The sequence below is a fragment of the Kogia breviceps genome, chromosome 3 (genome assembly GCF_026419965.1).
Source record: "Kogia breviceps isolate mKogBre1 chromosome 3, mKogBre1 haplotype 1, whole genome shotgun sequence".
Classification (NCBI taxonomy): Eukaryota; Metazoa; Chordata; class Mammalia; order Artiodactyla; family Physeteridae; genus Kogia; species Kogia breviceps.
Window position 1 is genome coordinate 61,989,576 of NC_081312.1, and position 19,460 is coordinate 62,009,035.

Genomic DNA, 19,460 nt, shown 5'->3' on the forward strand with positions numbered 1-19,460 from the left:
ATTGGCAACTTTTCCCAGAGCTTTAATTATGTCATTCTATTCTCTTTTGGCTTTCATTATTTCTATTGAGAAGGCAGCAGTCAGTCTTATTGTTGTTCTTTGAACAAACCATTTTCCTTAGTCTGCTTTTAAGATTTTTCTCCTTCTCTCTGAAGTTCATAACTTTTACTATGTTGTGCCTATGTGTGGTTTTCATTTATTTATCCTGCTGGAAATTCTTAGAACTTCATTAATTTGTGGTTTGAAAGTATTCCATCAGTTTTGGAAAAATCTTGGTTGTTATCTCTTCAACTATTGCTTCTGTGCCACTGTTTTCCTCATCTCCTTCATTGACTCCAATTACACATATACTGGGCTATTTAAATTTCACCTGTCTTCTCAGATACATTTTTTTTCTCACCCAAATTTCTTTGTATCTCTTTGCTTCAATTAAAAAAATTACTGTCAATCTGTTATTTAGTTTACTAATCTTGTCTTCTGCCCACCAATCTAATAAGCTTGCAATTTCAGATATTGTATTCTTCAGTTCTAGAATTTCCAATTGATCCTTTTATAGAGGTTCCAATTTTCCGGTGAGATACTTAATCTGTTTATCTGCTTTCTCTTTCATTTTCTCTTTTTGAATATTTTAATCATAGCTATTATTTCTTTTTCCAATTTATCCCTCCCCCACCCCTTATCCCCTGGTAACCATAGGCTTGTTTTCTACATATGTAACTCTATTTCTGTTTTGTAGATAAGTTCATTTATACCTTTTTAAGATTCCACATATAAGCAATATCATATGACATTTGTCTTTCTCTGTCTGACTTAACTTCACTCAGTATGACAATCTCTAAGGTCCATCCATGTTGCTGCATGTGCCATTATTTCATTCTTTTTTATGGCTGAGTAATATTCCATTGTATATATATGTACCACATCTTCTTTATCCATTCTTCTGTTGATGGACATTTAGGATGCTCCCATGTCCTGGCTATTGTAACTAGTGCTGCAATGAACATTGGGGTGTATGTATCTTTTCAAATTATGGTTTTCTCCAGATACATGCCCAGGAGTGGGATTGCTGGATCATATGGTAGCTTTATTTTTAGTTTTTTAAGGAACCTCCATACTGTTCTCCATAGTGGCTGTATCAATTTACATTCCCATTACATTCCCATGGGTTCCCTTTTCTCCATACCCTCTCCAGCAGTTATTGTTTGTAGGTTTCTTTGATGATGATCATTCTGACTGGTGTGAAGTGATACCTAATTGTAGTTTTGATTTGCATTTCTCTAATAATTAGTGATGTTGAACATCTTTTCCTGTGCTTTTTAGCCATCTGTATGTCTTCTTTGGAGAACTGTCTATTTAGATCTTCTGCCCATTTTTTTGATTGGGTTGTTTTTTGATACTGAGCTGCATGAGCTGTTTGTACATTTTGGAGATTAGTCCCTTGTCAGTTGCTTCATTTCCGAATATTTTCTCCCATTCTGAGGGTTTTCTTTTCATTTTGTTTATGGCTTCCTTTGCTGTGCAAAAGGTTTTAAGTTTACTTAGGTTCCATTTGTTTTTATTTCCTTTACTCTGGGAGACGGACTAAAAAAGATTTTGCTATGATTTATGTCAAAGAGTGTTCTATGTTTTCCTCTAAGAGTTTTATAGTATCCGGCCTTACACTTAGGTCTTTAATCCATTTTGAGTTTATTTTTGTGTATGGTGTTCTAATGTTCTAATTTAGGGAATGTTCTAATTTCATTTTTTACATGTAGCTGTCCAGTTTTCCCAGCACCAGTTGTTGAAGAGACTGTCTTTTCTCCATTGTGTGTGTGTGTGTGTGTGTGTGTGTATATATATATATATATATATATATATATATATGTTTTTTTTTAATAAGAGAAAAACTTTATTTCAAACAGGGTCAGTGGTATGTATGCTATAGCAAAGGCTGGCTGTAACAGCAGTTTCATTTCAAACATGAATTGATGCACAAATGTAACACTGTTTAATGATCAATTACTGCTAAAATGTGGATTAAATCCATCAATCTGCCAATTCTGACATTTATTATAGACCCTATTATTTACTTTAGTAGTAGAGGGTAATTTTCATCACAAGAAAATGAAAACAACCTTACATTTCTACTAATGTAATGAACGGTATCCCTAGTATTGCTCTTAAATTATACCCCTAGGTTGTTAAGAGAAATTCTAACTTCATCCAAATGTATTATTTAACTGATAATCTTCAGTTATCATCTATTGTTGGCTTGATGTTACTCCTCATATATGACCCCAACAATTAAATTCCAGTGTTTCTCAACTCTTCAGCTAAGGGCTATTTTTTCTCCTACTTCTGTGCACACAGAATTAGTGAGAACTATTTTACCCAAATTAGCCTTGACTGTACTAATTCTTCCTCTTGTTGAAAGGGATCTTATGTTCACCATTAGCACTTCATTCTTAGACAGGTTTTGCACCTTTGCTGCTTTTTTGTCTCCTTCTGTGCATACACCAAGAAGTCGTCTAAGTAGGAAATAGGAAATTTCCAATTCTGTGAAGATCTCAGGTAAAGCTCCAACTGCACCAAGCACCTGCCCCACCATTCTGTCAGCTCAGCACAAAGTGGGGTCAATTTTTGTTCCAACTCCAATAAGACCCCCTGGAGCAGCATACTGAAGATCACTGTGTTCCACAAAAAGCGATACAATTTTGGAAAAGATTGGTTTACACATGAGTTTTACTTCACTATCTTTAGAAACAATACCAGATCTGACTGCTATCTCCTGGCCCACCTGAAACATGTAAGTGAGTAATCAAAATATGTGGGACAACACAAAAAAATATGGAACGTTTCACGAATTTGTGTGTCATCCTTGTGCAGGGTCTATGCTAATCTTCTCTGTATTGTTCCAATTTTAGTATACGTGCTGCCAAAGCGAGCACTGTCCACTGCATATTTTTGCCTCCTTTGTCATAGATTAGGTGACCATAGGGGCATGGGTTTATCACCGGACCTTCTATTTGTTCCATTGATCTATATTTCTGTTTTTGTGCCAGTACCATACTGTTTTGATGACTGTAGCTTTGTAGTATAGTCTGAGGTCAGGAAGTCGGATTCCTCCAGCTCCATTTTTCTTTCTCAAGATTGCTTTGGCTATTTGTGGGCTTTAATGTTTCCATACATACTGTAAAATGTTTTGTTCTAATTCTGTGAAAAATGCCATTGGATATTTGATAGGGATTGCATTGCTATTATTAAGTCCTTGTTCATCTAACTCCATCTAATATCTGGATCAACTTTGAGGTTTTTTATATAATGTGCATTTCTCTTGGTTTTGGGCAGGTAGTCTTATCTTTTTTTGTGCCTAGTAATTTTCAACTGAATGCCTGTCATTACTTGTAAAATAATGGTAGAGATTTCAGACATTATTTATTCTGGAGGTTCAGCCTTACTTATGCCAGGCAGATGGAGTAGGAAGTGATCACATTAATTCAAACAAGAACTGTACAGTTGTAAATGCCAGTCTGTAGTCTTTGGCTCTCATAAAACAGCTGTGAAGTCCATCCTGATTCTCAGAGACTTTCTGTTTACGTTTTTAATCTCCTAACCTGTACAGCCTCAGATGTCCTGAAGGTACTACTAAATGTGCACTTGAATTCCCCTTCTCTCAACATCACCACCAAAAATCTTCTGGTGTTTCTGTGTCCTAGCAGTGACCCTCCATGAGTATAAGGCTGGAATTTTCAGATTTCTACATACAGATAATCAGCGAATGCCAACAGGGTAAAAGTGACTAAAGAAATCAGTTCTCCTTTCAGAGTTTTTGCTACCACTGTCTGGGGCAATTTTGTTCTCATTGCCCCCAACAGCTCTCTGATCCCTTTAAATAAATTATTTTTCTCAGTTGTTCTTGAAAGGAGTGCTGGAATGTTGTAAACCACTTGATCCCACCCAGAAGCAGAAGCTAAAGACTTTTATTTCAAAACACACTGAATTTTTGTGAATAAATGATTCTCAAGAATAAAAAATCAAGGTCCAGAAGACACAGCATGGAATATATAACATAAAAATTGATGAATAAAAGAATAAAGACCTAGATTTCCAGACTGTCAAGGAATCTAACTTAAAAAACACAGATCTATTCCACAGACCATGTGATTAGCCACAATATGTATGTATGAGTATGCATAAATATATGAATGTATATACACATATGCATATGTTAAATCTGTGCTTATCTTCTCTTAAGAGTTGAAAAGGTAAGGAATAGAAACTAAATGCAGTTTTACTACATGCCTGCATAAATTTTTAGTCATGTTATTAAAGTAGAAATCTGTCTTTGGTTTGTTTTATTATGCTTCATTATTTCTTAGTTCTTCTGGCAAAATAATATTTCAAATTTATTTTATAAATCCATCTGTATTAGTCAGGATTCTTCAGAAAAACGGAAGCAATAGGGTTCTAAGAAGTCCCATTTGATCTGCCATCTGCAAGTTGGACACCCAGGAAAACTTATGGTGTAGTTCAGTCTGAGTCTGAAGGCCTAAGAACTATGGTAGTTGATAATGCAAATCCTAGTCCAAGTGTAGGAGAAGACTGATGTCCCAGCTCAGTCAAGGCAGAGAAGGAACAAATTCTCCCTTCTTCTGCCTTTTGTTCTATTCAGGCAGTCAATGGATTGTATCATGCTCGCCCACATTGGGGAGGGCAATCTGCTTTACTGAGTTCAACAGTTCATATGTTAATCTTATTTGGAGACATATCCAGAAATAATGCCTAGCTAAATACTTGGGCAAACTGACACATAAAATTACCCATCACACCCTCCTTCTCCACTCACAATCTAGCTTTAGGGATAGACCTGGATTGTCCTAAGGCAGTCAGTATATTTCATTCCTTTGGCCACAACAATCATTTCAGAGATAAGTAAATAAGCACATGATCCCTATTAGTCCAAGCCAAGTTAACTAGCCCCAATTCCAGGATTTCTATTTTTGATAATTTGCTTTTTCCTTTTAGACTTCAACTGGGAAGCATAAAGGCTGAAGTTTCTAGCTCCATATAGCCTGAAAATTAAGCTAGTATACAGAGGAAAACAAACAAAATCCAAAGGTGGAATACAACTTCAGAGAGCAAGACTTTCCTGAAGCTGCAAAAAGGAATGGACTACTGATACACGCAACATGGATGGATCTCAAAATCATCATGCTGAAAGAAGCCAGATACAAAAGAGTACATATTATATGATTCTATTAATATAATCTTCTAGAAAATGCAAATGAACTTATAGTTACAAAAAGCAGATCAGGGATTACTGGGGCCGGGGGTGGAGGGATGGATAGATTGGAAAGTAGAACAATCTTTTGGTTGGGATGACTGAAATGCTCTGTATCTTTATTATGATGGACACATATCTGTCAAAATTCACTTAACTGGGAGCTTCCCTGGTGGCGCAGTGGTTGAGGATCTGCCTGCCAATGCAGGGGACACGGGCTCAAGCTCTGGTCTGGGAAGATCCCACATGCTGCAGAGCAACTGGGCCCGTGCGGCACAACTACTGAGCCTGCGCTCCGCAACAGGAGAGGCTGTGACAGTGAGAGGCCTGCGCACTGCGATGAAGAGTGGCCCTGCTCGCTGTAACTAGAGAAAGCCCTCGCAGAGAAACGAAGACCCAACACAGCCAAAAAAAAAAAAAAAAAAAAAGGATGCAATTTATTGTACTTAAATGATAAAATGATAAAATAAAGTTGACTAAAATTACAGTTAACAACTGAACAAAAAGTAATCTCTGGAAGTTAGCCTTATCCTTGGTCTTTCGGTTATGTGAAAAATAAGGTTTTTGTTTTTGTTTTTGGTCCTACGCGGGCCTCTCACTGTTGTGGCCTCTCCCGTTCTGGAGCACAGGCTCTGGACGTGCAGTCTCAGCGGCCATGGCTCAAGGGCCTAGCCGCTCCGCGGCATGTGGGCTCTTCCCAGACCGGGGCACGAACCCGTGTCCCCTGCATCGGCAGGCAGACTCTCGACCACTGCGCCACCAGGGACGCCCTTTTTTTTTTTTTTTAAAGAAATTTTGGGCGTGATTTTCTGATCCTTGAAACAAGCAAACCGTATCTGATACAATTATATTAGTTTTACAAAATTTACTATGGTAAGCAAATATATTAATATATTTTTGAAAGATAGTCAGTATTGGTTGAATTAAAGGACTTAGGTGCTTAATGACTCAGCTTTCTTTTAAATAAAAAACACCGTTCTCCAATAGTGCTGATTAACTCATTTTATTTTTAATCCTGAGAGTCCAACAAAGTTTCTTAAGGTGTTACATTGTTTCAGAGTTGTTACTTAATGATTTTCCTGATCACTGATTTAGTATTTTTTCTGTTCCCACTTACTCAAAATTGGACATGAAATAGTATGTAATTCTCCAAGTTACATTATCATACATTTGCATAGTTACAAGTCATATCTTTGGCTTTCTCTCTTGTTTCAATTATCTTATCTTGTCTCATTTAATTTTTAGAATACTTTTGGATCTTAACGTTTTGCCATTTCCCCTTAAAGTTATATGGGAAAATATTAGTTTTAGAGAAATATGAATTTTAAAATACCCAATGCTTTATAATGAATACATTCCAAACATAGGACTGATAGCTCAAGACTATGGAAAATTCTGTGTATGTATAGAGAATTATGGTCTTACAACTAGGGAAGTTGAAAGTGTGCTTGAGACAGATACACACATTAAATTTTTATTAAAGAATTATAAATCTTATAGAACACAAAAAGTGACTACACATGAATTACACTGAAACTTACGTCAGACATATATACTACTATCTAACAAGAGCTGCCTCCAGGACATAACTGACACACCCAATGGAAATCCTGTATCAAGTTTCAAGAGTTAAGCAATTTGAAAGTTTCTGGGAACAAATGTACTCACAGCACTAAGAGAATCTTTTCTCCCTTTTACTTCCTCATTAGTAGTCACAGAAAAGAAAAAAAATGGAAGATTTTAAATAAAATTATTCTTTTTCTCAGCAGTTTCATTTGACCAAAATAGTTTTTCTGATTCAAGTTAAATCATATATAATAAAGTATTATTATAAATCCTTACTTAAATATTTTAGTTATTTGTCATATAACTCATGCCACTTAATTTTGCTTCTTTTCCTCTGTTTCAAACATTTTAAATTGTCTTTTTCTAAATTTTTTAATATTTTAACAACTTGATTATCAGTTATTTTCCTCAAGTTTTCATTATCTTCCAGGTGGTACACATTATTATTATACATAATTTCTTTAGGATACTGTCTGTAGCTGAGCATTATCCACCTAGATGGATGCCTACACCAAAATGATTCCAGTTTTGAAGTAGAATATCATCTTTTTTGCTGCTTTTATGTAATAATATTAATTGCCTTTATCTTTCAATAATATATTAGGTATATTGTCAATTGCTTCTGTCTATAAAAATGAGGTAATTATCATTTTAATTTCAAATCCCCTGAGGTGCTGAGATTAGGACACTGACAATGTGTAGCCATCATAGGATTTGAAGTATATTGTTAGAATACTATTTATATTTAAAGCTGGTAAAATCAATGTCTGCTTTATGTTTTTCAATTCCTAACATGGTGATTTGTACTAAGCACTTAATACTTTATTTGACTTGGTGATTCTCTGATATACTAGGTTAACAACTGTCTATACAACTATCTAAAGAATTAACAACTATCTAAAGAAAATAAGACCTAGAATAGGGTTCTTATCCTGGGGCACATGGATGGGGTTGGGAGGGTAATAAACTCCTTGAAACTATAAACAAATTCCTGTGCATGTGTGTTTTTTAAGGGAAAAGCTTCAAAACCGGCATTCGCTTCTCAAAAGGGTTTAAATACATAAAATGTTAAAAACTAGTTATATGAAGAAATAAAGAACACCTATCTCTTACCAAAAGATGGAATTATTTCTTTTATACACCAAGGAGGCTTGACATTAACTGTAATCTCATGGAAATGTGTTGTTATATAATCAAGAATTTGAATATTACAGGAATGCATCACAGAGTATATGACATCTGGCTTCAGTCTATAATTAACAGGTCTGAAAACAAAAAAATACTGAAACAAATCAGTAAAAACTAAACTTTGCTCAACTAAACTGTCACAGGTAAGAATACCTCAATTTTGAGAATAATAAAGTTTATACAATATGTAGGTATCATGTGAATATTATAAAATAATAAGAAATGTACAAAATAATTATTTAAAAAGCACATGTCCCTAAATTGGAAACAATGACCAGCGAAGCAATGATAGGCAAGTTGAAACATCAACCTATATCCAAACCAGTAAAGATAATAAATTAACAAAATAATGTAATACATGTTAGACCACATTCATTTCTCTCTGAAAAAGTATTGAATTTTCATTTTCATTTTTTTCAGTAACTTCTCTATATTGTGAATGAAAATATATCTGTACAATATACTGAAGAATTTTTTACCAGCCTTTTTCCAATCAGTGAACAAAAAGCAATACATATCTATAAAAATAATTATATATTATAATCTATAGATTATGTAAATAATGCATTATCTTATGTACACATGTAAGTATATGAAGAGATAAAAATGTATAAACTAATTAAATGATTGCAACAGAAAACTGAAGTATAAAGTTTAGTTCTTTCTCTGTATTATAAAAAACCCCAGCAATCATGAAGGCCTGTGCCATTCTTAGGCCACTTTCAGGCAGACTCTGAAAAGCTGGAAAGTAAACACAGGTGTTTTAAAACTAGAGCTGCTGTCACGGACAACCACAAACACCCTTAACTCTGATGTGGCAACGCCTCTTTCCCGCCCTCTGTTTTTTAAAGCAATGCCCTAAAAGAAAATGTCAAATGTTTCACCTTTCAACACCTCAAAACAAGTAAGAGCTTAAAGTATTGTTTTGCAAACCTCTAGCAAATAGATCACTTTTTCACTACTTTTAAATCTAGCCAATTAAACACTACTTGCAGAATTTCGTAAAGAATTACTACCACCTCCAACTTTACATCCCCCTCTACCACCATATTTTATAGTACTTTAGTTTCTGAGAGCAAAATCTTTTGTTTGACCACACTTAGATAGTTTGTTCTGTTGTATAATTTTTACAGAAAGTATCTAATCTTCTATAAGGTTTAACATACAAATCAGAAATAAATAAGAATCTTTTTTAGAAAAAGCAGTCAAGTACCTTTGGTTACAATGCAAGGAAAGATTTAGATTAAGAAAAATTCAAAGCTTGAAAATATGTAATTCTCCTTTAGAAAACTGTCCTAATGAATACCTAAATAGGGGTAGAAATTATTTACAGAGAAAAATAGAAAGCAAAATAATTTCCAAACTGCTACAGACATGGAACTCATATTCATGAAAGGAATCAATTTTCTAATACTGAAATATCATTTAGTATAAAAAGTCCCCCCATAATACTATAAAAGAGCCCCCCAAAGCAAAGATAACACTCATTAACAGTTGATGAGCTATTACGTAACTACTGAATATAAAAACCAAGTGAATGAATTATTTACATTTTACCGTAATCATCAAGGAACAGGTGTTGTTAAAAGAATGGCCAAGTTTCTATCAGTCCAAATAAATCTTGGGGGATATTTTGAGACGTTTAGCCCTACCCTCAGAATTCCACATATAATTCCTTTCTGCAATTCATATTATAACTGCTCTGTGAAATCATACTTGTGTATTTGAGTATTCATAATAAAACACTAGTAGTTTCTCATTGCCCGAAGTTTTTTGTAAAGAGAGATACTTGCCTTTCAAGATGACAAGAAAATGATAAAATAAAAAGTAATCAACAGGAATAAAAATTAAGAGTGAATAACGTTTATAATCAATACGTACATTTTTCAAAAATTTCCTGTTATATTATAATTTTTTCTTGTATTACCTTTTTTCAAAATTTAAAGAACTACATCAGAGCTGCACGATATTGGCTAATCAGAGGCAATCAACTGTAAATGAGAGAAAAGCAAATAAACTTTTCCATCTTGTTCCGATTCACGCATGCATTACTTCATCTCACACGTGAAGGACATTATACAGCATTAAGAGACAAAATAATAATATTAAGTTGTGACATAAACCAACAAAGTAAAGAAATTTAGAATTATGTTTGACAGTTCTGAACTAAGTCCACTGTACTTTGGTATCACAACACATACATGATACCTACAAGCACAAAGGAGCAAGGAAAGGGCAGTGTGTCAGCCTTAGAAGTTAATTTCCTGCTTTTGTTGGTTTATATTAACATCTAATATTATGTAAACCATCTGTTTCTAGGCAATTTATTTTTTCCATGATGAGCTGAGCTCATTTGGATGCTACCTTTCAGCATATAAAAATCCAGTTTAACAGCAATAGCACAAAAGCCCACAATGGAATACTATTTAAAAATCAATTTACAAAAATATAAGATATACAATATCCACTTAACTGGAAAGAACATTATTACTTATATTTTACAACCTCTCAAAAGGTAAAGGTAATTGACAACAGAATTTATTAAAAAAACAAATGATTTACCTTGGAATACTTAGAGTTTATTAGTAATTATTTCTTGGTCTTTCTACAGTAAAGTGATTACTTGAAAACTTATGGATCTAGATAAAAGTCAACAAAAGTGACTACTAACACAAGTTAGATTCCAGAAACTTTTCAGAAGAATAAGTGAATTTTTTAAGAGGTAACTCAGACTTAAAAGCTGATCACCATATAATGCAACAAAAATACAGGGGACATATGTACTTTTTGATCAGTGATCATGACTTAATTTCATCATCCTCTTACTCTAGTAAAAATGAATAGTCATTCTACTATTTAAAATGAATAATTATGTAAAAAAATTTAATTTTAAAAACTGGCACTTTTAGAAAGGACAGAAAAGTTCATATATCTTCAGAGTAAAATGCACAAAAATGATTTTGGACTTAATATAGCAAGTATCAAAAGGAAGTAAAGATTTAATGAAATAGTCATAAACTGCAAATAATACAGTACTGGAAATAGAATATTGGATTATACTGGGAAGACTTCTATGGGGTATATAAAATCACACTGTATGACTCTATGAAATTATTAAGGAAGCAGAAATACAAGAAAATATAAATGTCATTCAGATACAATTATGGTTGTGCAAGATTCAAAGTTAACGTTTTCTAAAGAAAGGGTTACAAGTTATCAAAACTCCTGAGGCTGCTATTTATCTAAAAATACTCAAGAGTTTTTTCAAGACTATGAAATATATTTTAAAACACGTATTTAATATGAATATAAGATAATAAAAATGCTGGTGGTATATTTTGTATTGTATTGAACTTTAAAAACTAAGCAATAAATTATAGGATCTTTTAAAATGTGTCCACGAGTCACTAGGCAAGAGTGATTTTTCAAGATGCCTTTTTTGTTTCAGTTAAAATTAAAATCCATGCTGTCTAATCCTTGGAGTCAATTTGTAATTAAGGGGATTTGATGAGAGACCAGGCACTGAATTAATGATAAAATTTAATATCTGCTTTAATGCATCAACATAACAGAAAAACTAACCAACACTGAACAACAGAATGAAGTCATTTTGATACAGAAGACATACTATAGCTATGTCAATTTATGTCAAATGTTAGTTTTCTAAATAAATTAAATATGCCGAAGTTCTGTAGATGAATTACTAAAAACTATGCATCTAAAAACCACTCAAGTCAAAAATGCTACTACAATAAGGATTTACTTGGTACAGAAAACTACACTGTTAAATATAGTTACTTTTATTGAGAATTTTACATAATCTCTAATGAAGGGCTTAACTGCTTTCTATCATCATGTCTGAAATCAGAAATATTTTTACTTAGTAGCCAAAGTAAATTAATTGTATTTGATAATTGAAAGTTTTAAAAAATATATATATTTTACTTTAGAAAGAACATGTAATATTTAAAAAATCCATCAAATTAAATTTCATAGTATTTTAAAAAACCATCTGGATTTCGCACTACACTTTTCACAGTATTACTACACTGGAATTCACAAGATAATTTAATATGTCATTTATTCCAAATCACTATGAGGTACAACCTTGTGTAGAATCTGGTTGCTGGAAATGCTAAAAATGAAAGAGAACATTTTCGTTTGGCCACAGCAATCTCTGTGTAGCCTCATCCTGCTTATCCCTAAAATACCAACAAAGAACTTTATAAAAGACATAAAACTGATGATGCCACAAAAATACTGATATCAGCCCAATCCAGAAATCAATTAGAAAATTAAACAGAACTAAAATTAAAAAGCACAATTGGTAGAAAACAAATGTTATTATTTTCAGAAACAAAAATTCCATAGGCGTAAAGAAGGTTGGGGAAATATTTTGTCCCTATTTTATGTCCAAACACCAAGTCTACGCCAGTAAGTTTCCAAATTCAGTGCAATATATTCCAATTCAGTATGCTTTAGGTCAGGCTCAGATTTATTATTTTGAAAATATTATTTTCATGATTCTGATACATGCCTCTTTTAAGAACCATTAACCAATACTCATTACCTAACAACCAATCGAGTGAACCTTTATTGTCTTTAAAGGTTCCCAGGGTACTATTTCCAACAATGTATCATGGACTCTGCTCTTTTACACCTTCTTGGCCACCATAATACCAAAGACCAATAGGTCAGGAAAAAAAGGGAGGAGATAATGAGGTGAGAGCAGAAGACAAGGGGAAGGTAGGACTGCTGATGTGGGCAGACTTAGGAAAGACTTGGGAAGAAGTCCTGGGAGCACTGAGAGTTTCTCACATATTACATTTCAGATCAGTACTTATTTTGTTATTAAAACAACTTCATTCTAACACAAATCTCTCTCCAGTTTGGCCAGAGACAAAAGGACTCTGGCCAAACTGAAGACAGGATGAGTAGATATTATCTGGACAAAGGAAGTAAGGCAATAGATGATGCAGGGCATTTCAGTTAGAGGAGATACTAGGTCCAAAGACCGGATGATACAAAGACTGGAGAAAAATTCCAGGATCTATCTCAAGTCAGTTCACATAACGGTGAATCTGCCTGGTGTGCCTAAAACTGTTTCCTATTGAAGGTGTATGTCTTCATTCAAGTAGTCATATTGATTAATTTTTAGCATATTACAAAATGTATAAAACAGGAGGGAAGCATGCAATGTAATTTTATATTTCTATCATTATTTATCAAAATAATATCTAAATTTGTAAAATAGTACTATGAAAGTCAAAATTAAAAACATATTAGTAACCAATGTTAGGAGCAATTAAATGTAAGTATTCACAAGTATTACGTTTGGGGTTTGCCACTGATAATCTCCATAGAAGTTTCCCACATGTAATTCAGTATTCCTTTTATGTAAGGGGTAATAGTTCACAGTTGTTTCATCTGAACTTCATCAGTTTTATTGTATCTTGGTGTACTTGATGAACTTACACAGGCTTCGATGATTTGGTTATACCTGGTGCTGTAATAATCCATAGAGCCACCCTTTAATGTAATTGTTCACTTCAGAGAGCCTATAATGAATGCTGTCACAGCAATTTCCCATTTGGTATGCAAACACTGTAAACCTGGTCTAGCTGAGAGTCTTGCTTTTTATAAAGAAAGAAAAAATTTATCATGTGGAAAACAAAGCCTGGCATGGGAACAGAATGCTATTAGGAACCAGGATAGAATTTCTCTCCATCTCCCTTGTTCAGAATTTTGTGTTTTTTAATATATTGGCCTCAACTTTTCCAATTGGCTGATTCATAACTTCAGAGTACCCACGGCCTACAGCAGTCTACCTGGCCCTAAGCCTACTTTGGGATCATTTGGTTCAGCATTCAAAGCTTACTGTCCTGTTCTCTCTCAGTTTCCCAATTCCAAATTATTAAATTATCATCTGACCTACCAATCTTTTTGAACCAGGCTAAACAGGTCATAACTAGCTAGCTTTAGGCTAAAGAGGCACGCACCAGATTTCTTATAAAAGGAGAATGGTTAAGGATATGTTAGCTATTATTCTCTCCATCTTAAAATCTTCCTCCAGGTCACATTCACATTACACTCTAACCCTTACACTTTTACTTCACAGAAAAGCTCCTAAAAAATAATCTACCTTTCTCCCACTTTTAAACTTTTCATTAACTATACAATTCACTAGATTCAAGGCTACCACCATAACCACTGAACTGAAACTGCAACTACAAAGCTACCACTGCTTTCCTAACTGTCAGATCAAATGGACACTTGTAATTTTATTTGACTTCTCTGTAGCATTTAACACTGTGAACTACCCCTGTCACAGAACTTTATTCTATTCTGAATCTATAACACAATCTCTTTGTAATCCTTTTATCGTTCTGACTATTCCTTCTTAGTCTCATTTGTGAACTACTTATTTTTGTGCACCAATAGAGAAATGTTGGAATTCACTATTGTTTCATTTATTTCTTTTCCTATAAATCTGACCTCTGAATACTCTCATACACTTCAGTGATTTGAACTGCAACCTGCACAAGATCTGGTATCATCCTCTCCCTTCTCAAGTAATTTCCTGTCACTATACTTCCCACTGTATGGTCACTTATACTCTAAGACAAAGATGTACATGCAAGACTATTTTTCAAAGTTTTGCTTATGATATTGAACAGTTGGAATCAAAATATTCTAAATAGAAGACAGAAAATTACATGCTATGTATCAAGCACAGGGATCTAAAGAGCCAACAAATGGATGATGCAGATTTGTATTTATATATAAAGATCTTTATGACATATTTGGTAAATTACTCCATTTTTGTTTAAATTAAATCCATAACAATATAGAGAAAAAAGGCCTGGAATCATTGGCTTCAAGTGGTACAGGTGCCTGTTTCTGGAGCCACTGCTGTGGCCAAGGGAATCTGACATTCTGATTTGTCAGACCTGAGGCCAGAGAAGTATATCACCTCCCACAAAACCACATCTGAGAATGAGGGAAAGTCTGTTTCTTACAGGAGAACAAGGGTTATAAAAATCGGGTGAAGGATGAATAAACTCTGAGTAGCAAAATTACTGCTGAACAGCACCATTATACTAGGTAAATGTAAAAACAAAACAAAACAAAGAAAAAAAAAAGAAAGAAAAAGCAGTTGCTATCGTCTGAATTTTTTCATCACTACAAAATTTCTATGTTGAAATCCTAACCCCCAAAGATGATGGTATTAGGAAGTACGAGCTTTGGTTTGGGAGGTGCTTAGGTCATGAGCATGGAGGCTTCATGGTACTGTTGTTCTTTTAAGAGACACCCCACAGTGATCCCTTGCCCCTTCTACCACATGAGGACACAGCGAGAAGATGCCAGCTATTAAAAAGGGAGAGGGCCCTAACCAGATCATTATCATACTGCTGCCTTGATCTTGGACTTCCCAGCCTCCAAAATTGTAAGAAATAAATTTCTGCTACTTATAAGGTACTTAGTCTGTGATATTTTGTTATAGCAGTCTGAATGAACCAAGAGAATAGTGCTAATACATATATCAGAAATAGAAGACTTAAAGGTATGAAGCTGTAAGCAGTCTGAAGAGGAATATTATATAATGACGGAATGTACACGTATAGCCTAAGAAGATATAGTAGTCATAAACACTATATAACAAAGAATAGAGCAGACAAATGTATAAAGCAAGAAATTCCTAGCAATATAAGAAAATTATAAAAATTCAATTATGGTGGGAGCTTAAATTGAGTTCAACTCAATAAATATTGAACCTCATGCTTTGTGAACAGAGACTGTATTTTATTTATTTAGTCAATGATACCTTTCAAAGTGGACTATTTACATGGTGAGAAATAAAAGATTAATACATTTTAAAATATAGGAATTTAGATTATATTCTCTAAATTACCCGGGATCAACCAAAAAAATCAAAACAGAACTAGTGAAAAAAAGTGAACATTTGATCCCTCCCCAAACTATAAGACACAGTTGGAATTATAGTCAAGAGTAAAATGTGTAGCCTTATAATTTTACTTAAAACAAAGAAAAAGTCTGAGGTAAGCTAATTAACTTGTAAAAATTATAACAAAAAAGAGAATAAAAAGATTGAAAAGGTAAACAGAAATGGAAAATTTAACAAGTTAAAAGGATAAATAAAATCAAGAACTAATTAAAAGAAAATAAAATGCATAAAGCCCAGGAAAGACTTTATAAGAAAAAAGAGAGACAGAAGAAGAGAAAGAGAAAGCAAATATATGCCACAATACAGATGAGACACTGAATACAGAGAAATAGAAGAGATTCAAAAATTAAAATTATCTATAATTCTATCATACCAAATCTGGTAAGTTAAAGGGAATAGGGTGTTTCCTAGCAAAATACACAGACCAACAAAACTGACTTAAGAAACAGAAAAACTAGATAAATATATTGAAACAATGAAAAGGCAATTAAATATTCTCTGTTATAAAAAGGCACCAAGAATACATGGTTTTAAAAGTTGATTCTTTGTGACCACCTAGAGGGGTGGGATAGGGAGGGTGGGAGGGAGGGTGATTCAAGTGGGAAGAAATATGGGAACATATGTATATGTATAACTGATTCACTTTGTTGTAAAGGAGAAACTAACACACTATCGTAAAACAGTTATACTCAAATAAAGATGTTTAAAAATTTGATTCTATTTAATACTTGAGGCAAGATCATTCTAATGCAATTTTTTTAAACTTTTTTTTTGGCCACTCCCTTCGGCATGTGGGATCTTAGTTCCCCAAAGAGGGACTGAACCTGCACCCCCTGCATTGGAAGCGCAGACTCTTAGTCACTGGATGGCCAGAGAGTCCCCATTCTAATGTAATTTTAAACTTGTCAAGACCATAGCTGAAGGCAGAAATTTTGGTCATTCACTAAGCTAGTAACATCAACATCAAAACAGATACAGCCAAAACAAGCCAGAACAAAGTTGGAGGACTCAGGTCATGATGACATGCCTACTACAAAGCTACAGTGATCAATAGTATACATACAGACAGATATATTAGATCAATGGAACAGAACTGAGAGTCCAGAGCTAAACCCTCATATTTATGACCAACTGACTTTTGAGATGGTATCAAGACAATTCCATGGGGTAAAAATAGTCTTTCAACAAATGATGCAGAGAAAACTGGATATCCACATGTAAAGAAAGTATATGGACTCCTACCTTACACAGTATCTAAAAATTCACTAAAAATTTGTCAAACATCTAAATGTTCAACCTAAATGTCCATCAGCTAATGAACTGATAAAACAGAATACAGTATATCTATACAATGAATATTATGTATCAACCAAAAAGGAATGAGGTACTGATACATGCTATAACATGAATAAACCTTGAAAATATTATGCTCAATGAAAGAAGCCTGTCACAAAGGATCACATATTCTATGATTTCATTTACACAAAATATCCAGAAAGGCAAATCTACAGAGACAGAAAGTAGTTTAGCGGTTGCTTGGGACTAGGGGAAGGATGTTAGCAGAAATGGGGAATGATAGCTAATGTGTACAGAATGTTTTAGGAGAGTGTTGAAAATGTTCTAAAATTAGACTGCAGTGATGGCTGAACAAATATGTGAATATACCAAAAAACACTGAATTGTAAACAGTAGATAAGTGAATTGGTATATGAAACATTTATCAATAAAGCTGTAAAATGCAAAAAACAAAACCACTGATGGACAAAAGACCAAGAGAAAGCAAACAAAAACCAACAGAAAAAAATGGCGAAAAACCACGAACAAATACATCTATTTATTTATATTCACACACACAATCCCTTGAACATATGAAAAAAATTCAAACTTACTAATAATTAGAGAAATACTTCTGTAAAACAAAACAAAACCTGATACAGTAGGAAAAAAAAAAAACCTCTAGGTAATTTTCATTTATATTTGAGATTGTGAACTTTGGAGATCAGTTGCCTTGGTTCAGATCAGAGGTCCACCAGTTACTGTTACTCATAACACTGGTCACGTTAGTGAACACATGTTGCTCAGTTTCTTACCCTATAAAATTATAAATAGTCGTACCAACTATCTTTAAGAGTCACTTTGAGGTCTAAATACTACTTAAATACTATATGTAAAGCATTAGTAACAGTTCCTGGCACTCAGTAAGTACTGTATGAGGGCAGACTATTATAAGTTTTAAAATTCTCAGGAAAACAATGACAAAACAAATCCAAAATTTATTCAAGGAATTGTTCAACATCAAGAACTCAATAAAATGTGTTACATCTACTAATAAAAACTTTTTAAAAATTCTAGAAAGAAACTACTTAAATATGACGAAACAGTATCCAAATCCAACAGTAGATGTAATATTTATGCCTAGGTCTCAGAAAGCTGGAACAAGCTGTCATTCCACATTAACAATAAGAAAAGCTGAATAAGGCACAAAGTCATAACTTTTCTTGAGCTCATTAGAAGCTAAGCTCAGGAAGACAACCAGTCTTAATTTCAAGGAGGGACAAGCATCCAAGGCAAATGGGGTACACAAACTAGCTCACCTAGAACAGAACATGAGAAGGGTCAGCCACCACACAGAACCTTCAGGAATTGCTGACAAAAGGGGGTTTGCACCTACTGGTAGATTTTTCCCCACAGATCTCCACCCGGTGCTCATGAGAAATATCAGAGATAGGGTAGAAAACCAGAGATACCTTCCTACAGTGATAGACACTTGCAGGGGATAAGGGGGAGGGAACTGGCTGCTGCTATAGAAAGGAGCAAACCACTTCCCTCCACCCCAGTCCTTCAGCGAACAGAACAAAAGCCATATACAGTTAACAGAGGGGCAGTAACCCTCAGGGCACATAAAAAAAAATCCTGCTTGGGAATGGTAGAAGAAAGAACTCTTTCTATCCCTGGGTGAGTGGCAGGAAATAGACCTGGGCACAGGATCCTATACCAATACCATTAGATAGCTTCTACACTGAGAGAGGGGAATGAAAGTCTCTCATACAATACCTGCCTCAGATACAGGTCAGAGTTTGTCTGCCATGGAAAGGAATCCTGAGGAAGCCCCACCCCAAAGTCCAAGCACAAAGGGACTGCATAAGATTGAAGCAGAAAACCCTCAGTCCCCCAACACCAGATGATAAAAATCAGCACTCTAATGCTGGGAGAAGGGCAAGTGTGTACAGGGAGATACCTTCCAGGTGTTAAGTATACAGGATCAACTGAAAACAAAACGGTGGAGTATGAACATTGAAAACAATCCTCCAGTACCTGAGCTTCCATCCTGAGCATAAGGCAACAGCAACCCATTCCAAGAGCAACTTGAAACTTAGGATGCACTAAAAGTGACCATAGCAATAACAAAATCCAAATCCATATCAACTCCTGAGTGGATCAACTCAATACTCACACTACTGGCCTGATGGAAGTATTGTT

General features: G+C 34.2%; 1 protein-coding gene, 1 non-coding gene and 1 pseudogene across 12 annotated transcripts in view; all 3 read right to left on the reverse strand.

The window, feature by feature from the left end:
• Positions 1-19,460, reverse strand: part of MIPOL1 (mirror-image polydactyly 1) — a 326,266-nt gene that overhangs the window by 142,028 nt on the left and 164,778 nt on the right. The window lies entirely within an intron of this gene.
• LOC136793728 (eukaryotic translation initiation factor 2 subunit 3, Y-linked-like) lies at positions 2,230-19,307 on the reverse strand (annotated as a pseudogene).
• LOC131754136 (U6 spliceosomal RNA) lies at positions 2,821-2,927 on the reverse strand. Its single transcript, XR_009335174.1, has one exon. It is a non-coding gene; the product is annotated as a U6 spliceosomal RNA (small nuclear RNA).